This window comes from Danio rerio, chromosome 16, assembly GCF_052040795.2.
Source record: "Danio rerio strain M-AB ecotype USA chromosome 16, GRCz13ab, whole genome shotgun sequence".
NCBI lineage: Eukaryota > Metazoa > Chordata > Actinopteri > Cypriniformes > Danionidae > Danio > Danio rerio.
Window position 1 is genome coordinate 55,130,359 of NC_141036.1, and position 23,398 is coordinate 55,153,756.

General features: G+C 37.7%; 1 long non-coding RNA gene across 1 annotated transcript; it reads right to left on the minus strand.

The window, feature by feature from the left end:
* Window positions 1-240: 240 nt before the first annotated feature.
* Window positions 241-2,973, minus strand: LOC147840443 (uncharacterized). The gene is made up of 5 exons (XR_015510728.1): window positions 2,893-2,973; window positions 2,054-2,169; window positions 1,920-1,961; window positions 1,496-1,626; window positions 241-1,155 (listed from the first exon to the last, which is right to left on the minus strand). It is a non-coding gene; the product is annotated as an uncharacterized LOC147840443 (long non-coding RNA).
* Between the last annotated feature and the right edge of the window lie 20,425 nt (window positions 2,974-23,398).

Below are 23,398 nucleotides of genomic sequence, written 5' to 3' on the forward strand. Positions count from 1 at the left end.
TACAGCATGTTACCGTAGTGTCTGAAAATGGTTAACTACTGTAAAAACCTAAGTAAACAGTTAGCTACTGTAAACCTTTTAATTTTGTCTTAAATATTTTATAATATAATTTTATTAATATTATTTTAATACTATTGACATAAAAAAACACAATTACAAAATATTAACAAAATAAACACTTTATTTAAAACATTGGAGATGCTTAAAACATTTAAGAAAAATGTGTAAAAACATTACATCTCAATCATTCAAAATATTTTATTTTAAGAAAAAAAAAACATTGAAAACGACAAAGCACATGAACATACATGTACAAAACTAATTTAAGTGTCTGACCTGCATATTGTTGAGAGAATAAAAAACCCAATTGTACTAAGTACTACTGACATTAAACCAGACACAATTACAAAATATTCCATTCTTTAAAACATTAATAATGCTTAAAGCATTTAAGGAAAATGTGTGAAAATTACATTAAGCAATAAAATCAACAGATTAAAAATAAATAAATTACACAAAGCACTAGAACATACATGTACATTAATAATTTAAACGTCTGAATTGCATATTTTTGGAAAAATAAATATTTGTAACTATTAGCCGACTCAGAAACAACCCAACTTTAAAATATTACAAATTCTGGTGTCAAATGCTCAACAAGGTCTGAATTCACATGTTCAAATGCAATTCATCTTTAGGTCTATTGCACTTTTACACTGTAGATCAATGATGTCAAAGCAGCTTAACATAGAAGTTCTTGTAAATTGAAGCTGCTTCAGTCCAGTTTTTAGAATTGAAGCAGTAAATGTTACTGCTGAAAGTCCAAATACTGAAGAGCAAATCCACCGATCCACCAATCGAAGCCAAGTGAACGAGTGGCGACAGTGGCATGGAACAAACTTCACTAACTGACGAAAGTGTAGAATAAAAGCCCTTGAGTGAAACCAGGCTCAGTTTGGCAAGACCAGTTCTCCTCTAGCCAAACTTGTGCAAGGCCGCAGTCTAGGCACCGGAAAGGTCACCAGCGGGTGGTCAGGCTGGCCCATTGGATCAATGCGGAAACTCATTGATCACATGTGTCTTTCAGGAATCACTCCTCCATGACCACCACAGCATCTGGTCAGGATTTGGCCCAGTCCAGGATTATGAAGAACTCTGGATAAGGAGAGACAGACTAACATGAGCATAGAAGAAGCTTGTTTAAAAAAAATAAATCATATACTGGTTAATTATTTTGAAGCATGGCAGCTGGGTTGGGCTAGTTTTCAGCTGGTACTGAGCAACTGGCTCCTGCTCAAAACCTGCTTAAAACCATGTTTAAAAGATAACTAACCAGAATGTCCTGTTAATTTTTTCCCCCAACAAGGTTTTACAAAAACATTGTAGCATTTGTGATGGGTTGATTAACTGCAGGACAGATTAGACAATTTGTTTTATGTATTCCTAATAAACTAAAACAGACTGAATACTGATACAACTATTGAGAGTGTCTTACCCAATCCAAGTTCTCAGTTAGCTGGTGAAAGAAGGATAACACACTGTTGTTCATGGTTGTCATTCTCTTCATTACTTCTCCTGCCTTCTTCTGGCTCACTCTGGTTGTTGCTGTGCATTTTGTTTCATCCTCTGGAATTATTTATACAAAAAAAAATTAGGCAACATGAAATGGGAAAAAAGACTTTTAATACATAGACAAATGCATGTATCCCAATAATAATTATTATATAACGAAATGTCTGACCCATGACAGACCTCAATCTGCTCAAAAATATTATAAACAAAGATGAAAAAAAACCTACTAAATGGTTTATTAAAAAGGGAAACAAATCTTTTATTTAGCTAGTAACTAAACATGTGACACATTTTGTATTAAAAGTAACATTACTATATTGAGAAACAAATAGATGTACAGTACTTACTGTTGTATGAGGTCCAGTTTGCACAGGCAAGCTCCCAGTATTCTATATTGAAACCATAAAAAAGCCAAAAATACAGATAAGAATACCTTGATACAATCCACAACCTCCACACAACTTTTTTTTTATTAGTTTACCTTGGTTGCTTACTGGTCTTGCTTATTTTTAAGCATAAGGCTATGCTGATCAAGATGTTCCTCCGAAATGCTGTTTTCTTCTTCAGCCAAAACCTGCTGCTGTGTCAGTGCCATATCTAAACAGAAAAAAATATAATGGTAACAATTATGTTAAACCAAATGTCAAGAGTTGTGATAAAAAAAAAAAAAAAAATTAGCAAACAATAAATAGCCAAAAGGTGGTTATTAGCATAATGTATAGAGGTAAAGTTGGTTTTATATTAGCAGATTCAGACTTCCCCCTTAATAATATAATTTCATAAAATATTATTTGCAAACTCTAAATAGCGAAATAATAATAGCAGCCAATGACTATCAAAGTACAACATGCTCAAGGTCAAATAAACAATGTTAATGTTGATTTCAAGTCATACTGGCATGCTAATTCTGATCGAATATTTAAAGTAACATGGTAAACAGTATAGAGTCTTCTAAATGAACGAATGTGCGAATATAAAACCAACTTTACCTCTATGCATATTGTATAACGTAGATTTACGTTAATGTTATTATAGGTTACTTCGCGATGTTATTTTCTCAAACTAACGATATAAGTTACTCTAAACCAGAGAAAAATAAGTTCACAACAGCTAATATATATAGTATAAATCAATATAAGTTAAACGTTGCACGTTAAAATGAGTTTGAGTCCAACTCGGTGTAAACTTAGCCCAGTTTAGCTAACGTTACCATTTTAGGATCGCTTCATTCAATGTCGCCAGGCAAACAAATGCTAACCAAGTTATAGAGGTGCTCAAATCAATGTCGAGTGTTGTCAGCACAGACAGACGCGCTTTTACCTGGATTATTTGTTGGTCTTTCATTCATATTCTTCTGGGGGAAAACACTCTCTGCCGGACCGTTGTCTCGTGCTAAGTGTCCTCCAAAACTGTTTGCATACCTCTGGTTCCCTCCTAAACCAAAACCCGCTGCAACACCGGTTCCTATGTAAATAAATAAAAAGATATGACGAGAACACTAGCTAATAGACATAAACAGTCTTATTTAAAGTAATAGTAGTGTTAATGTAATAAACTAAATGAAGGAAAAAAATCTTATATAATGATATATTTCTCAAATCAGCAAAATAACTCCAAGCCAGAGAAAATAATATTAGCCAACTTTATACATTACTTTGATCTATTCTCGTCCACAAAACATTCTGTAAAATGAAACACTGCCTCAGCTTACCAGAGTAAAGTTTGTTAAATCCAGCATGTTCGTCAGGCACGCTAATAAATCCTGCAGAATTGCTCCAGGTTCCTCAGGCAAAATGTGGTGCAGAGTAGTCGAATTGCCGCAAGGTGGCGTCGAAGCAGTTGTGGAAAATACAGTATAATACACAAATTTTTACAAATACAGTACATCGCTGTATATGTTGTTCGACGTCACACTGAATTCCCATAATGCAACGGTAAATACAGTTATTAACTGTAAAAGGAATTTGCAGTATTATACTGGGTGAAATACAGTAAATAACTGTGTAATTTACAGAAATGTCTAACAGTGTGTGGTTACCATTGTAAAAATATTAAATACAAGTTGAAGTTGAGCCAAATTATTCCATAAAGTATGCCTTTTCAGTCAACTTAAAAAAAATATTTAGCACAACTTCTGCAACCACTGAAGCATAATAAACTCAAAATTTATTTGCTGCCGGTTGCTTTAAAATTTAAAGTTAACTCAACTTTTTTATTTTTTACAGTGTGTGTGTGTATAAATATGAATTCTGAGATCATGACTACTCTTTATGAAACTCCAGTACTTTTCATTAAAGCTGTTTTATTTACATTTATATATATATATATATATATATATATATATATATATATATATATATATATATATATATATATATATATATATATATATATATATATATATATATATATATTATCAGGTAATCCAGAGGAAAGATTCAAAGTAAAATGTACTAAAAAGGTACTACATTTTATTTTATATAAGTTTTTAGTTACGATGCTCTCAGAATAATTCTGCATAAATCTGCAATTTGTTTGTACAAAGTTCTGCTGGTTAGAAATAGCAAAAAACGTCTGCAGATTCTGTCTGGGTCTAGTCATGATTCTGGAAGATTCCAATTTAAATGTTCTATTGGAATTTTATAGTGCGTGTTTGTGCCTGCGTGTGTGTGTGTGTGCGTGTGCGTGCGTGTGTGTGTGTGTCTGTGTGTGCGGTGTGTAAAGTGGAATTCTGAGAACATGACTATCATAGATTCCAATTAAAATGTTCTACTAGAATGTGAAATGTTTCTTTATGAGACTCCAGTACTTTTAATTGTTTTATTGACATTTTTAATTACATTTTTAAATTTTTTTTCAGGGATTCCAGAGAACTTTACCCTAAAAGATTCAGAGTAAAATGGACTATTGGAATTATTTTGAATTCTGAGGTTATGACTAATTGATTCCAATTAAAATGTTCTATTGGAATTTATATTTTGTGTGTGTATGTATAAAGTGCAATTATGAGATCATGACTCCCATAGATGCCAGTTCAAATGCTCTATAAGAGTTTGAAATGTTTCTTTTTAAGGTGAGATTTGGAGGTCATGACTCTAGAATATTAATAAAATTGTCCTTTACGAAAATTTGATTATTATTTTTCGAAATCAGGGAATTCAGAGTATTTTATATCGAAATATTCTATATGCTTAGCAGTAAAATATACAGTGAAAATCATTTTTTTTTTCTCTAAAGTAGAATTTGGAGATTATGACTCCAATTCAAATGTTCTACTGGAATTTGTTTATGTTTATTTTTGAAGTGGAATCCTGATGTCATCATAACCCTAAAAGATTCCAATTCAAATGTTCTATGGATCCTTTTCACAAGACTGTTATGACGCGTCACCAAAATCTTAAATCGTCGAATCTGTTTTTTATGTATGTGTTATATCATCTTTGCTTCAAATTACAAAAAATGATTTACCGCTTATGAGATGTTTGTGTAATGCTGTGTGTATGGGGCTGAAAGTAAATTTGATGTTATTCTTTCCTTTGACTGCTGTCATCAGTCTCACACAATTTTTTTCCCCTTTTCTGAAAGTCTTGATAACAACATAGAGGAGTTTTCTTTTATTATTTCAGCAAATAGGATTCCTAAAAAAAAATTATTTGTTTTATTGATAAATTCCACTACTGAGAAACCCGGAAATGTGAAAAAGGTCTATTGGAATTTAAAAATGTTTTTTTCTTGCATGTGTAAAGTTTAATTCTGAGATGATGACTTTCATAGATTTCAATTCAAATGTTTTATTAGAGTTTGAAATATTTCTTTTTGAATTGAGATTTGGAGGTCAGGACTCTAAAGGCCCATGCACACCGGGAAGGTTTTTGCTCGCGTTTTCCGTCGACGTTTTACTAAATAAAAGGCGCCAATGTGATTGTACACACCAACGCGCAAAACTCCAGGCGTAAAAACATAATTTTTTTAAGAAACACCTCATGCTCGTTTTTTTGTTTTTTTTTTTTTTTTGTGTGATCACGTGCACGAAGCTGCTGAAGTTACAGTAAACATCACTAGGAGGCGCTCGACCGCAAAACTGTCCATAGCCCCTTTCACACAGTGATACCGGTAAATATCCGGAAAATTTCCGGAACTACTTTACCGGTATATTCAAAAAAACGCTGTTCACACAGACGAGGACGTTACGGAATTTTTCCGGAAAAGAGCATTCACACATCCATCGCAAAATGCCGGTAAATTCTGACATCATTAACCAGAAATGACCTCTAAACGGCTGCGCTTGTGTTTGTTAACATTTGACTACATTACAAACTCTTCGGATGGATCAGTATTGAGTACAACTCTAATGAAAACATAGGGAAACACTTTGATATGTGTGTGTGCTGGCGCTATGGGCGCTCACGGGCACACGCAAAGCTTGAAGGTAAACAAACAACGGATTATCATAAACATTTTATCGATAATTATTTACACAGCATTAAGAAGGAACATAGAAACATTATCTGACTAACATCTAGCAGCTAAAGGTGTCTGGAAAAAATATTCAAAGGCTTTTATTCTCATAAACCGCGCGGACGTGAATGCGTCTGACTGTTGTGATTGGCTAAAGCAGGTGTCTCACGTCAGCCCGTTCTAGACGTGGACGCGCTTATTACGGCAATCTTCCTTCTGCATTCACACAGCGCAGCATTCCGGCAAATTACCGGTAATGTTACAACTTCTCTTTCCGGAAAATAGCCAGAACGAATTTACCGGTATTTTCAAAAAGGGCCTGTTCACACATACAACCTTTCCGGAAAATTGCCGGTAATTTTCCGGAAAGGTCTGTATGTGTGAAAGGGGCTAATGCGAGCGCACATTGAAGAAGATTCCCAGAGGCGATATGAACGTGGAGCTGCTTGTTGCACTGGTGAACAATAATCACTTCTTTATCGCTACAGCTGGAGCTGCTACCTGAACCATCCATGCTTGTTGAAATTGCCAGTAATTTTAACAACAAGCCTTTTCTCTTTTTTTTCTGTGTTACAAGCGGATGTCAGAAGCTTAAAGCTGCGTAGCGCCATCTAACGTCAAGAAGTGATTTTGCATATTCTTGTGCTCGACGCCAGTGAAAATAACTTCGGTTTGAATCCGGAAAAAACATCTCGATAAACGCTGGTGATAAACAAAAATGGAAAGCGGCCCCGTGTGTACGAGCCTTTACTCTTATTTTTAAAATTATTACTCTTTTCAGTTTGTTTGTTTGTTTTGATCAGGGAATCCGGACATTACCCTGAACAATTCAGAGTAAAATGTATTGGAGGTATTTTTTTTTTTAAGTAGAATTCAGAAATTATGTCTCTGGTTGATTCCAATTTTAAAAATCGTTTGGAATTTTAAATGTTAATTTTTGCTGTGGAATTCTGAGGTCGTCATGACCCTAGAAGACTCCAATTCTAATGTTCTATTGGAGTGTAATCAAATGGCCTTAGGCTTAGTAAGTTCAAAAGAAAAATGTTGTAGTAAAATGTTGAAATGTTTGTTTTAGAAAATAAAATGTAGAGGTCATGACCCTTTTTAAAGTACAATTCAGTGAGCATGAGTCTAGTGAACTCAAATCAAAATTTTATTTTAGATTCTGAGATCATGACACTTGAAGATTCCGATTCAAACTCAAAAATGAAAATATTGTGGGGTTTAAAAATATAATATTTTATAAGTGGTCTCAATTCTCTCAAATGCATGGGTCTTTCGAATGCATTTATTATTATTAGATTATATGTCATTAATAAAATAAGCAAATGTTATATTATATTGCACAGATTATCATATGTCATTCCATCATTCAGATGATTGATAGAGCCTCAAAAAATCTGATCATCTCGATTCATGGATGAGATAGTGGTCATCATTTTTGAGTTTTTCAAACTTTTCAAACTTTTGAGTTTGAATCGGAATCTTCAAGTGTCATGACCTCAGAATCTAAAATAACATTTTGATTTGAGTTCACTAGACTCATGCTCGCTGAATTGTACTTTAAAAAGGGTCATGACCTCTACATTTTATTTTATAAAACAAACATTTCAAAATTTTACTACAACATTTTTCTTTTGAACTTACTAAGCCTAAGGCCATTTGATTACACTCCAATAGAACATTAGAATTGGAGTCTTCTAGGGTCATGACGACCTCAGAATTCCACTGCAAAAAATAACATTTCAAATTCCAAACTATTTTTAAAATTGGAAACAACCAGAGTCATAATTTCTGAATTCTACTTAAAAAAAAAAAAAAAAGGTCCCACTTTATATTAAGTGTCCTTAACTACTATGAACTTACATCAATAAATAAATACAATGTACTTACTGTGTTTATAATGTATTTAAGAACACTTGTGGTGCTTTTGAGTTGGGATAGGGGTTGGGTTATGGACAGGTTTGGTGGTATGGGTAGGTTTAAGGGTGGGTTAAGGTGTAAGGGATGGTCAACAGTGTATTTACAAATGTAATTACAAAAGTTAAATACAGATGTAACTACATACAGGTATTTAATCAAGCATAAGTACACAGTTAATACATGTATTTACACAATAAGTACATTGTAACAAACTAATTAATTCCTATGTAAGTACATATTTGTTAAGGCCACTTAATATAAAGTGGGACCAAAAAAAAAAAAAACCTCCAATACATTAAATATTCATAAAAATACAGTCCAAATCTAATCAAGATGATGACTGGAACATGTTTTAATTCTACTTGATTCTGTCATTTGTGAGTTAGTTTGACTCCAGAAAAAAACATCTAAAAATCTATATCTGGTATTAAATGAGAAACAAGCATTTGGGTGTGTGTGTGTGCGCGGTCTCCGATTCTGAAGTGTATTATTCATAAAAGCACAGTCCGCATGTGATCGCGGGTCGTCAGAATGCGTTTGAATGCTATTTGATTGAGTCCCCTTTCTGCGCTCAGGTTAGGGAGTAATTAATCACAACATTTTTGACACTAAACATTACATAAAAATAAAAAGGCTGACAAGTTGTTTTACATAATCAAGTGTGGCGCTCTCACCTGCGATGACACCGCCGAAAGGAACCCTCGTCATTACACCCAACAATAACACAGGTGTGCGAAAAATGGAAAACTGGCAGCGATATGAATTATTAATGTCAAACTTAAGTATTAGAACAGGAAATCAACCAACTTACCTGGCACGATTAACATGCAAAACACCTCGCTTTTTTTCTCCCCCCACAAAAGCAGAAAGTATAATTACGGCCCGCTATTCTGGAACACGTTAACTTGTGCTTTTTTTTTTCTAAAGCTCCGAGCACCTGCTTACTTTGTTTATACTCCTGTATTCTCTCTCATATTAATAAGAGGCTGCTCGCATGTCCTCCTACAGCTCTGCACAAACACGCCGATGAGAACTCGTCAAGCCTTGTCATAATCTGAATTACAAATACTTTGTATAGCTGCTAAACTATAAGTTAAGTGGGGCTACAGCGGGAGATACACGCCAACATGTGGGTGTTTTGAAGTCAAAGAGGGGAAAGCCATATTTATCCGCCCTTTGGAAAAAAAAGGGGAAAAAAAATGGAGCCGAGTAAACAAATCCATTTTCGCTACATGTTAATTGTTTCCAGCATCGTATTATCTTGGTGGCACATTGCGAGCCTGTGTTTCGTGTGCAAATTGCCGCGCGGATCTCTTTCAAACAGGTGCTGACCAATGGCGGAGCGGTTCTTGAAGGATGCCGGCAAAAACAGCTTGAGCCGCCTCCAACATGGGACCGGCGCTTTTGGCAAGTCAAACTTTATCAGCGCAAACATGCAGAGATGAAAACAAACACATCCCGGCTTGCTAATTACGGACACATTGGAGTCTCTACACCTCATCATTGCCGGGCGAGCGTGAGGCCTGCCTCTTGGACGACGTCCTCGGACAACCTGGCCGTCCGGCGGAGCTTTCCCGATGTGCTATCTCTGCGTCGGTGTGGCCTGTCTGTGATTTTTTCAAACCTATTATTTCCCATGCAAAGTTATAAATTACTGGACTGACACCAGGCTGGTATCTCGCAGGCCATGTGGCCTGAACTAACGCCAAATCCTGCACCACTAATTTTACTAATTGCCCGCGCGCAGCCAACACTTTTCATTGGTCCGTAGCCGGCCGTGTCACAGGAAGCTAATGAGGACTAAATAATGCATGTGAACCTCTCTAATTGCTCCATTTCTCATTGTAGTTACCATTTCTGTAATAAGCCAATGGGTGCCAGAATGTTTACGGTATAATTATTTTGGATAGAAATATCAATGTATCCAGAGTGCCTCCAAAAATAATAAACCTTTAGAGCAAAACATTAGACTTATTTATTGAAATGGCTGCTCGGTTCATGACAAGTCATCTCAGTCTAAACAGACTTTTTTTTTTTTTCAGATATTGTGGCTTTGGAGAAAAAATAAATATACAATTATTTTTAATTCATGTTAATAAATACATATATGTTAATAAATACATACATTTATTTTTTGTAGCTAAACTTGATCCAAGTTTAGAAAAATAAATAGTAATTAAAAAAAAAATACATGTACTGCATGCATGTATGTCTTAATTGCAGAATTATTACCCCCCTCGTTGATTTTACCCCCAATTTCTGTTAAACAGGAGAATATTTCTTCAACATTTCTAATCATAATAATTTTAATAACTCATTTCTAATAACTGATTTATTTTATCTTTGCCATGATGACTATAAATAATATTTTATTAGATATTTTTCGAGATACTAGTATTCAGCTTAAAGTGACATTTAAAGGCTTAACTAGGTTAATTAGGTTTACTAGGCAGGCTAGAGAAATTAGATAAGTTATTGTATTACGATGGTTTGTTCTGAGGACTATTGAAAAAATATAGCTTAAAGAGGCTAATAATGTTATCATTAAAAGGGTTTAAAAAAATAAAAAAACTGCTTTTATTCTAGCCGAAATAAAACAAATCAGATTTTCTCCAGAAGAAAAAATATTATCAGACACACTGTGAAAATTCCTTTGCTCTGTTAAACATCATTTGGGAAATATTTAAGAAATAAAATAAAATTCAAAGGGGGGCTAATACTTCTGACTTCAACTGTATTTGAAATGCTACACGAAATGTCCTTTTTACTAAATTATTTGCAGGATACTACATCATGGCTGTCCAGAATAAAATACCATCCTATTTTTACTATATTTGAGGTACATTTTTCATGTTTGATGGTGGAGTTTTTTTATTGCTAAGTTAACTGGATGCCACTCTGAAATTAAAAAAACTTACATTATGAGGTCATGTGACAACAAACAAAACAAGAACAAACAATCCATGAGGCAACACGGTGGCTCAGTCCTTAGCACTGTTGACTTACAGCAAGGTTGCTACTGTAGTTTGTGCCCCGGCTGGGTCAATTGGTATTTCTGTGTGGAGTTTGCATGTTCTCCCTGTGTTGTTGTGGGTTTCCTCTGGATGCTCCGTTTTCCACACAGTCCAACACATGCGCTGTAGGAGAATTGAACAAACTAAATTGCCTAAGTATATGAGTGTGTGTGTGTGTGTGAATGGGAGTGTATGGATGTTTCCCAGTACTGGGTTGCTGCAGGAAGGGCGTACAACATTTGCTGGATAAGTTAGCGGTTCATTCGGCTGTGGTGACCCTTATTAAATAAAGGGACTAAGCCGAAAGAAAGTGAATTAATGAAAAGTCTATAATATGAGAACGAGGTATATTTTTACATCAACAAATTCTATATATATATATATATATATATATATATATATATATATATATATATATATATATATATATATTAATCTTAACTTTAATATTCAAAATGCAGTAAAGTGCCTTCAAAAAAATAAAAGACTAAACCAATTAAATTGAAATATACTAGGCCTATGGCAGCAGCATTTAAGTCCAAAAAGCATATTTTTACTAAATAACTAGTAAAAAAACATCTAGTCAACTAGTGAAATCAGTGAGAAATCTTTTGTAATCTTCTTAAGCAGGGTGAAAAGTAACATAACATTTGCTAGATTTACTGGCTAGATTTACTGTTACCATTTAAAGTTAGGTAGGTGTAAATCCCCAAAAATGAGTGCTGGCTAACAGGTTAATCTTGTTTATTTTAAATATATCTGACCATGACTTTTTTAATGTTCACTGCAAACATCTGCTGTCCATTATTTTTGCTAAAAGTATTAAACAGCATTTTCATTTTAAATTTCAGCTCCATTACATGGTTTCTTCAGTTTTATAAAGTCAAATTTAAGACTTTTTAAGACCCTTTTACGAATATCATGAACAAAATTTTAGACTTATACAGTGATAAACACTAAGATATGTTTTGTAATAGCCCGGTGTGGCCAAAAGAATAGGAAAAAAAAATCAAATGCAGTTATTTCTTAATCACATTTCTTAATGTGTCTAGTTGTTTACACTTTTTCTCAACATGTTTCTCTTTTTAATGAAAAGTTTAACATTGTCAAAAGTATATTTATTTTGAGGAAAATTACAAAAATATATATATTTGTTGTAATACTTAATTTAGTAATGAACAATAAATCATTAACAAAGTATGAAAGTACAGCCATTAAGCACATTGTAAATGTGCTTATAAGTCAAGAATAGAGCATTTGTAGATGCAGTTATAAACTGCTTACTAACGCTTATTAATGTAGAGTTAATGCTTAACAGATAATGAATTCACTAGATGCTAATGCTTAATAAATGATTCACAGTGTGTAGTTATTATAAAGTATTACCAACCTATTTGTGTTTTTAGTACTTTTTTTTGTTGCTTTTATTCTTTCCATAATAAAAAAACATATATATTTAAAAAGCAACCCATGTTCTCTTGTCTTTAATATTTTAATAAACTTCAATTAATATATTAAAGTTATAGAGGGACTATGTCTCTCGGCTGGCCTGGGAACGCCTCGGGATCCCCCCGGAGGAGCTGGAGGAAGTGTCTGGGGATGGGGAAGTCTGGGGTTCTCCCCTAAGACTGCTGCCCCCGCGACCCTGCCCCGGAAAAGCGGCAGAAGATGATAAACTTTAATTGGTAGAACTGTCCGAGATGAACAAAAGCAAGTACTGCTTCAGAGTTGGATTTAAAAAAAAACTTGAATGGTAATAAAAATCTTTATAATCATTAAAATAAATGATAAAAACAACAAAAATTATACGTTTAAAAATCTTCAAGAATATTGATATGATATGAGGTAGTAACTTTATACTTCTCTGTTTATCAGTCTGATTTTACGGTGGCTTTTTTTTGACCGCCCCCTGTCATTTTAAAGAATATCACAACGGTGAACGCTAGTATAAAAGTCTTGTCCAATTCAGTCAGCCGAGGTCTGCGACGTGGTGCCAGGTGAAAGTATAAATCAGGTTTAAGCAACTAGATAGTAAACATGTTCCTAAATGATTACTATTGCACATACTCTAAGGACAGAGCAGCATAGCATTTCATGTTTTACCAATGATATTATTATAAAAATGAAGCACATACTGCAAAGTGTTTAGGACGTGTTCCAATCCATGCGTGGCCTGTGAGTCTCTGTGTGTGTTCCAGCAGACGTCACCTGGGGCTGGAGTGTGTGTGTGTGTGATGCTCCTGCTCTGGCCAGATTCCCATTTCCACACATCGAGCAGCGTTTTTCCCCTCACCGCATCTCCGGCAACCTGTAATTCAGCAGCAAATTCAATCATCCAAATATCTAAATATTTTATGCTATTAAAGCACAACCGAAAAGAATGCTATTATTTATTTACACGCAGCATCTTCACTCCAGCATCAGGTGGTCTGGTGGGTCCAGTTCATCAACGGCACGCTCTGAATTATTGACCAATAATCGGTCTTAATTCACATCAGCGCAGGACAGGCGTTCCTTTGATAAATGTGACACACACACACACAAAAATGTCTACTTTCAGATATGCTGCAGAGGGATATAAATGTGTATTTGTGGCATGGAGGGGGGAAGGTATGGTAAAATATGATTAAATAAATTATGATGGCAGACAAAACAGGGTTTAGGTTGAGAACATTTGCCATGCTAAAGAATTCAGATGACAGAAGTGTCAATCAAAGCGCACAGCGGGAGGAGTGTTAAGAGCAGAGTGTGTGTTTCTGCCACCGCTGCGCTTTCCTGAAACCATCCAAGATTTCTCAACACGCAAATCCCATCGTCTTTATGCTGTCGGATATTAGATGTACTGGCATTAAAACAAAAAGGTGCATCATAAATGTGCCATAATCAGTTTAAATTATAATCAAAAAGTTCTGAGAAATGTTATATCAGAATCTTTCCACTTTGGGTATTATATACAGCTGAAGTCAGAATTATTAGGCCCCTGAATTATTAGAATGTTTGTTTATATTTTCCCCAATTTCTGTTTAATGGAGGGAAGATTGTTTTAGCACATTTCTAAGCATTATAGTTTTAAAAACCTATTTCTAATCACTGATTTATTTTATCTTTGCCATGCTGACAGTAAATAATATTTGACTAGATATTTTTTCAAGACACTTCTATACAGCTTAAAGTGACATTTAAAGGCTTAACTAGGTTAATAAGGTGAACTAGGCAGGTTAGAGTAATTAGGCAAGTTATTCTATAACGATGGTTTGTTCTGTAGACTATCGAAAAAAAATAGTTCAAAGAGGATAATAATTTTATCCCAAGAATTGTTTTTAAAAAATTCAAAACTGCTTTTATTCTAGCCAAAATAAAACAAATAATACTTTTTCCAGAAGAAAAAAATTATTTCAGACATACTGTGAACATTTCCTTGCTCTGTCAAACATCATTTGGGAAATATTTAAAAAAGAAAAAAAAATCAAAAGGGGGCTAATAATTCTGACTTCAACTGTGTATATATATATATATATATATATATATATATATATATATATATATATATATATATATATATATATATATATATATATATACACACACACACACACACACACACTCAGTTGAAGTCAGAATAATTAGCCCTCCTGAATTATTAAATTATTGGCCCCCTGTTTTTATCCCAAATATATGTTTAATTTCTGCGATTTTTTTTCAACAAATTTCTAAACATACTAGTTTTAATAACTCATGTCTAATCACTGATTTATTTTATCTTTGCCATGATGACAGTAAATAACGCTTAGACAGTAAATTAACGATTAGATATTTTTCCAAGACACTTTATTACAGCGTATGCCCCATTCACACGCTTGACAGAGGGCGTGTCTGAAGTTGGGGCTAGCGCGATCGCCATAGCAGCGTCAGCCAATAAAATTAGTCAGCAATCGGCTGCTGTCTGAGCTGGTGCATACAGCGATCTGATTGGCTGATGCTTCTGCCGGTGCTTGCAAAGTTGAGCAACGCCTCTGACACAGCGCCGATGGATCCACAATGCAGTTCGGCAACACCATTCAAAGTCAAGCTGACGCCCCGTGTGAATGAGGCGTTAAAGTGGGATTTAAAGGCTGAACTAGGTTAATTCGGTTAACTAGGCAGGTTAGGGTAGTTAGGCAAGTTATTGTATAACTATGGTTTGTTCTGTAGACTATCCAATTTTTTTTTTTAACTTAAAGTGGCTAATAGTTTTGTCCCTAAAAATAAAAAATAAATTAAATAAAAACTGCTTTTATTCAAACCGAATTAAAACAAATAAGACTTTCTTGAAAAGAAAAAATATTATCAGACATACAGTGAGAATTTCCTTGCTCTGTTAAACATCATTTGGGAAATATTCAAAGAGGGCTAATAATTCTGACTTCAACTGTCATCGATCCTAGTTGTAAGAGCAACAAATAATAACTTGACATCTAGTTGATAATTTGGAAAAGTGGCAGAAGGTGGATTTTTCTGATGACTCATCTGTAGAACTGCATCCCAATCATCACAAATACTGCAGAAGACCTACTGGAACCAACATGCAGCCAAGATTCTCATAGAAATCAGTCAAGTTTGGTGAAGGAAGAATCATGGTTTGGTGTTACATTCAGTATGGGGGCGTGTTAGAGATCTGCAGAGTGGATGGCAACATCAACAGCCTGAGGTATCAAGACATTTGTGCTGCCCATTACATTACAAACCACAGTAGAGGGCAAATTCTCCAGCAGGATAGCGCTCCTTCTCATACTTCAGCCTCCACAACAATGTTCCTGAAAGCAAAGAAGGCCAAGGTGCTCCAGGACTGGCCAGCCATTGAAGATGAATCCAAAGAGTCTTGATGAACTCTGGGAGTCCTGCAGGAACACTTTCTTTGTCATTCCAGATGACTTTATTAATAAGTGACTTGAGTCAATGCAGAGATGTATGGATGCAGTCCTCCAAGCTCACGATGGAGTCAGACACAATTTTTAAGCTTTTTCCACTGCAGCATGACTTTATACTTTATACTGTATAACATTTCTGTTAAAAGAAAATACTTTTGTCTAAGCAAATTCATACCTTACTGTCCTAGTTAAATCATTAAAAAAAATCAAGGCATGATCATACTTCATTTTGGTAAAATAAGTGTAATCTAGAGGCCTTTGCCTTTCATATAAGCCACTTCTGATGCCAAATAACCAACTATAGAAGTCAAGTTATTATTTGTTGTTCCTAAAACTTGGATAGGCTGTCACGACCGGGCCTTGAACCCGGGTCTCTGGTGTGGAAACCGATGTGTATACCACTAAGCCACAGAGGAAGTTGTGTTGGACCCAAACGAAAACACTCCAAGAGGGAATCCAGAAAACAAGGATTTATTAAAAAAAATATCAACTTAGGTTCTTCTCAAAAATGAGGTAGCAAAACAGACAACTTAGGTTCTTCTCAGAATGAGGTATACAAAATACTCTAACAGTATAATAAACATGTAAAGAAAACTCCACGAGGGGAGAAAACAAACAGATAATTAATGCAGTCAGCAACAAGGAAAATAAAACACTCTTACTAGACGTAGCTCAGGAGATCAAGGGAAACGCAAGGCAAGTTCACAAGAGATGACTCAAACACCGAGTGAGGAACACAGACAAAGTGACAACTTAAATACACTGGCTGGAACAAGTCACAGGTGATCTAAATTAAGTAAACAAGAACACATGAGGAAGAACAAATACAGAGGGGAAACACGGGGACCTCTAGGGGAATGGAGACAAACTGCAGGATGGTGACAGGACCCCCTCCTTTAGGAACGGCTCCTGACGTTCCTACCAGTACACCCTGGCCTCTGGGTATGAAACTCCCGGATTAAACTAGGGTCCAGGATGTCTTTGGCAGGAATCCAGGAGCGCTCCTCTGGCCCGTAGCCCTCCCAGTCAACCAGATACTGAAGTGAGTTCTGGACCCTCCTGGAGTCCAGTATCCGGTGGACCGTGTAGGCTGGCTGGCCGTCAATGATCCTGGGAGGTGGAGGGGGTCTGCGAGGGGGGGCAAAGGGAGAAGACAAGACAGGTTTTAATAAAGAGACATGAAATGTGGGATTAATTCTAAGTGAACGAGGAAGATACAAACGATAAGAAACAGGGTTAACTTTCCTGGCTATTCTAAATGGCCCGATGAACCTCTGGGACAATTTTCTCGACTCAACCCGGAGTGGAAGGTTCTTAGTTGCCAACCAGACTCTCTGGCCAACCCGGAAAGTAGGAGGCCTTCGACGACGGCGATTAGCCTGATGTTGGTATCTCAGGGAGGTTCGAAGGAGAGCGCTTCTAGCTCTCCTCCAGGTTCGTCGACAGCGTCGAACAAAGTGCTGGGCTGAGGGAACTCCCACCTGGACCTCTTTCTCAGGAAACAATGGAGGGGTATAACCAAATTGGCATTCAAACGGGGAAAGTCCGGTGGCTGAGGACTTGAGGGTGTTGTGGGCATATTCAGCCCACATTATGTAAGATGACCAAGTGGTGGGGTTATTGGCTGCCATGCACCGTAGAGTGGTTTCCAAATCTTGGTTAACTCGTTCTGTCTGACCATTAGACTCAGGATGGAACCCGGATGATAGGCTGGCAGTGGTTCCGAAGAGTCTGCAAAAAGCCCCCCAGAATCTGGACAGAAATTGTGGACCTCGGTCAGAAACAATGTCTTGGGGAATGCCAAAGACTCTGAAAACATGGCTTATTATGAGCTCAGCAGTCTCTTTAGCCGATGGCAACTTGGGCAGAGGAATGAACCGGGCAGCCTTGGAAAATCGGTCCACCACAACCAATATGACCGTGTTGCCCTGGGAGAGTGGAAGTCCTGTAATGAAATCCAGGGAAAGGTGTGACCAAGGCCTGTGGGGAACAGGTAAGGGATGGAGCAGTCCCTGAGGTCGCTGGTGTGATGATTTTCCCTGACAACATACTTGGCAGGCCTCCACATAACCTTTAACATCTTCCTTTATGGAAGGCCACCAAAAGCGACGTCGGAGGAATTCTAAAGTACGGGAACTACCTGGGTGGCAGGTCAATACAGACTCATGACCCCACTGCAAGACCTGAGCTCGCACTGCTCGAGGGACATATAGAGCCCCCAACGGTCCATTCCCTGGATCAGGTTCTTTGGTTTGAGCCTTACGGACCACTTGTTCCAGATCCCATCTGAGGGGGGCAACAATCCTTGAACTAGGAATAATAGAAGAAACCGGTTTTTCATGTGTCTCTGGAGAGTAGGCTCGGGACAAGGCATCAGGCTTAAGGTTCTTGGAACCGGGTCTATAAGTCAGGATGAACTGAAATCTGTTGAAAAACAGAGACCATCGAGCCTGCCGAGGGTTCAGTTGCTTGGCCTGCTGGAGATATTCTAGGTTCTTATGGTCTGTAAGTACCTGGAAAGGATGTCGAGCGCCCTCAAGCCAATGACGCCATTCTTCCAAGGCCAACTTAACAGCAAGCAGCTCTCGGTCCCCCACGTGGTAGTTGCGCTCAGCATTAGACAGGCGACGTGACATGAAAGCACAGGGGTGTAGTTTTCCATCCTCATTCCTCTGTGATAAAATGGCTCCTACACCCACATCTGAGGCATCCACCTCTACCATAAAGGGTATGTCTGGATTAGGGATAGAGAGTATGGGAGCTGAGGTGAATCGATCCTTGAGATCCTGGAAGGCAGCCGCTGCTTTAGGGCCCCATTCAATCTTGACTCCTCCTCCCTTTGTCAGTGCTGTCAAGGGAGCCACAACTGAGCTGAAATTCCTGATAAACTTCCTGTAAAAGTTTGCAAAGCCCACAAACCGTTGCACCTCTTTTACTGTGGTTGGAATAGGCCAGTTGAGAACAGCTTTAATCTTACTAGGGTCCATCTCCAGGTGACCAGGGGTGACAATGTACCCAAGAAACTTAGTCAGGGAAACATGAAACTCACATTTTTCTGGCTTGACAAAGAGATGATTTTCAAGGAGTCTTTGGAGAACCCTGCTGACATGGCCCTCGTGCTCCTCCGTGGACTTGGAAAATATAAGTATATCGTCCAGATAAACGAATACAAATATATTTAACATGTCTCGGAGGACGTCGTTGATAAGTGCCTGGAACACGGCAGGGGCATTGGTAAGGCCGAAAGGCATCACCAGGTATTCATAGTGGCCTGTGGGGGTGTTAAAAGCAGTCTTCCATTCATCTCCTTGCCGTATCCGCACCAGATGGTAGGCATTGCGAAGGTCGAGCTTGGTAAAAATGGAAGCTCCCTGCAGCAGCTCAAAGGCAGTAGCCATAAGAGGCAGGGGATATCGATTCCGAATGGTTATCTTGTTAAGACCTCGGTAATCGATACAAGGCCTAAGCCCCCCATCCTTCTTCCCCACAAAGAAGAAGCCAGCACCAGCAGGGGAAGTGGAGGCTCGGATGATGCCAGTTGCCAGGGACTCTTGGATGTAAGCATTCATAGCAGCCTGTTCAGGGGGAGATAGAGAGAAGACTCTGCCTCTAGGAGGGGAGGAACCGGGGAGAAGGTCAATTGCACAGTCGTATGGGCGGTGAGGTGGCAAAGAGGTGGCTCGAGACTTACTGAATACTGCCCTAAACTTTTGATAAACAGCGGGAACTTGAGACAGATCTACAGAATCTTGAGGCTCGGGATGAGGGGCAGAGAGGCTCTGGGTAAAACAGGTGAAGTGACATGAAGGACTCCAATCTAGAATGGAACCAGTAGACCAGTTGATATGGGGATTATGTCTGTGCAGCCAGGGATGACCTAGAATGACCGGATACTCGGGAGAGTCAATAAGGTAGAAAGTCTCCTCCTGCTGGTGTTTAGCAATGGTAAGCTTCAGGGACTGAGTGGCCTCAGTTACTTTGCCGGGTTCAAGGGGTCTACCATCCAAAGCAGTTACTGACTGGGGATGAGGGAGAAGGTGGGTAGGAATCTTAAGTTTCTTGGCCAAGGAGAGATCTATGAAATTACCTGCGGCCCCTGAATCGATCATTGCCTGGACTGGGAACTGATGACTCTCCCAGGACAAAATAGCTTTGAGAGCTAGAACGGTGTTGGCAGGAGGAACTCTTATTTTCCCCATCACAGTCCTCCTGTAACTCGGTGGGGACCCTCGTTTCCCGACAGTTCTGGACAAGTGGATCGAAAATGACCAGACATACCACAGTAAAGGCATCGTCGCTCCCTCATCCGTCTGTCCCTTTCACTGGGAGAGAGTCTGGAACGACCTAGCTGCATATCTTCTGGAGGCTCGGGAGCTTGTTCATTGACTGGGGGAAGTCTGACTGGTGGAGCATGAACTGGAGATGCAGGTTTGTGAACAGGAGTTTGGGACTGGGATGCTCTGCCTCGAGTCATTCTCCGTTCTCTCAAGCGAATATCAAGGCGAATGGCCATATCAATAAGGGATTCTAGGTCTTTGGCTGGTTCCCGGGTGGCCATCTCATCTTGAATGGATTCAGCTAATCCGCCCAGAAAGCAGACTCTTAAGGCCTCGTCATTCCATCCACTACCTGCTGCAATAGTTCGAAATTCAATGGCGAAGTCTGCAGCGCTGCGAGGACCTTGACGGAGAGTAAGGAGACGTTTGGAAGCCTCCTGTCCACTAACTGGGTGATTGAACACCTTCTTGAATTCCTTCTCAAAGGCTGTGTATGACTGGCAATAACTAGGCTGGGACTCCCATGCCGCAGAGGCCCAAGACAATGCCTTGTCAGTCAGAAGGGTGATAATATAAGCGATCTTTGAGCGGTCAGTGGGAAAACTTGAGGGCTGAAGCTCAAAAGTGAGAGAGCACTGGGTGAGAAATCCCTGACAGGAACTAGGATCTCCTGAGAATGGCTTGGGGGGTGGAAGTCTGGGCTCTGCAGCAGCTACTGGAGCTATGGGAGGACTGTTGGTACTTAGGGGTGGTGCAGCAGGAGAAGCAGGAGAAGAAACCCCAGGAAGGCTTTGAAAGAGTTGCCGAATGGACGACGTGACATCAGCAAGGAGCTCTGAGTGTTTTGTCATCACCTCCTCTTGACGACGGAGAACCTCTTCATGACGCTGGAACGAAGCTTCATGACTGTCAATCACTGCCAACAGATCTTTGGTACTGAGTGCCTCTGGGTCCATGTCTGACTCGGTGTTTCTGTCACGACCGGGCCTTGAACCCGGGTCTCTGGTGTGGAAACCGATGTGTATACCACTAAGCCACAGAGGAAGTTGTGTTGGACCCAAACGAAAACACTCCAAGAGGGAATCCAGAAAACAAGGATTTATTAAAAAAAAATATCAACTTAGGTTCTTCTCAAAAATGAGGTAGCAAAACAGACAACTTAGGTTCTTCTCAGAATGAGGTATACAAAATACTCTAACAGTATAATAAACATGTAAAGAAAACTCCACGAGGGGAGAAAACAAACAGATAATTAATGCAGTCAGCAACAAGGAAAATAAAACACTCTTACTAGACGTAGCTCAGGAGATCAAGGGAAACGCAAGGCAAGTTCACAAGAGATGACTCAAACACCGAGTGAGGAACACAGACAAAGTGACAACTTAAATACACTGGCTGGAACAAGTCACAGGTGATCTAAATTAAGTAAACAAGAACACATGAGGAAGAACAAATACAGAGGGGAAACACGGGGACCTCTAGGGGAATGGAGACAAACTGCAGGATGGTGACATAGGCGACAAGAGTTTTGTCAGGTGGTGTATTGATTAAGTGGGTTAATAATTTTGACCTTAAACGAGTTAAAAAAACAAAACAAACTGCTTTTATTTTAGCCAAAATAAAACAAATGAAACTTTCTCTTGAAGAAAATACATTATAGACACTTACTGGGAACAAATCCTCGGTCTGTTAAACATCATTTGAGATATAATAATAATAAAAAAAACTGTTAAAATTTTACTTTAACTGCACATTAATTGTAATCAATATCAACAAAGTTACCACATATGGTTCCTCAGCCAATAAAGGGTTAAAAAACATTCAATAGTGAACTGAAAATATAATAAATTGGAGCGTGCCATGTATCAAATGAACTTGATCAAATGCAGCAAAGCGAACTAACTTAAGAGTCGGACACGGTCTGGAATTGGATTATCATGAGCAGAACCCAAGCGCTGATGTCACATCGATAAAGCATCGCTGATAGTTTATCTACATATAATGGGCCTTCAGTTTGTCATAATGCTGTTGTAATAGTGGTTCTCTTTTATGCACACTAATCTTTCGCGATCACAATCTGAAACTCCGAGCGGAGTCAATGATCCGCAATCTAAATCAGATTAGAGCCGAGCCTCAGGTTACAGCGCTTTAAAAGGAGCCGTTCTGAAGGAGCATCAAACTCGCTGTATTACTGCGCTGCGTCTGCTTTAATCGCTGCGGCTTTTTTCTGTCTCTCACAGGACACTTTGATGATCACGATGAAAATCACATGGGAATGATGTTCCACAACTCTGATACTTATTGTGTAAATATTTTGGTCAACTTCAGGGCGGCACGGTGGCTAAGTGGTTAGCATAGTTGCCTCACAGCAAGAAGGTTGTTGGTTCGAGTCCCAGCTGGGTCAGTTGGCATTTCTGTGTGGTTCAGATCAATTAACTCCATAAACAGATCCATGTTTAAAAATGAAATACTCATTTTGCAGGAGAATCCCAAGATAACAGTATAATCTGAAAAGATCCTGAAACGCAGTGAAAACCAGGCCTCGTCCTCCAGTGACTGGTCAAAACACACTCCATTGTTTCTATTGTGTTTGGATCATGACTTCAAAACAAACACTGGAGACTCGACTAGAAAGACGCTTATTTTTCAGACCCAGCATGAAAATAAGATATGTTTCCTTCAGAAAAGCAAGCAATTAATTAATTAGCCAACAAATGAGCTGCAAACACTGTAAAAACGCAGAATGAGGTGTGATGCCACAGAGAGGGACTGAGAAATTCGAGCAGATCTGTTGTTAAAAATAAAAATAGCTTAAATAAAACTCAATTATATATCTTTTTTTAAATCCATAATAGACTCAAAAAGTGTGTGTACAATTAAAAATGTTTTTTTTTTTTGCAATTCATCGAATATTAATAATAAAAATAATAGTTATAATAGATAAAAAATAAACCAAAAAGTTCAAAACTAAATAATAATAATAATAAAAACAAATAAAAAATAATTAATTTAAAAAGCTTGAATAAAATCCAATTATATCATTTTTATCCAGAATAGCCTCAAAAACGTCAACAATTGAAAATGTACATTTGTTTTGCAATACAAAAAAAATAAACAAATAACAATAATAACAATAATAATACATAAAAACAAACAACAAAAAGTACAAAATTAAATCTAATAACAACAACAACAACAATAATAATAATAAAAATAATAATAATAACAACAACAACAATAATAAATC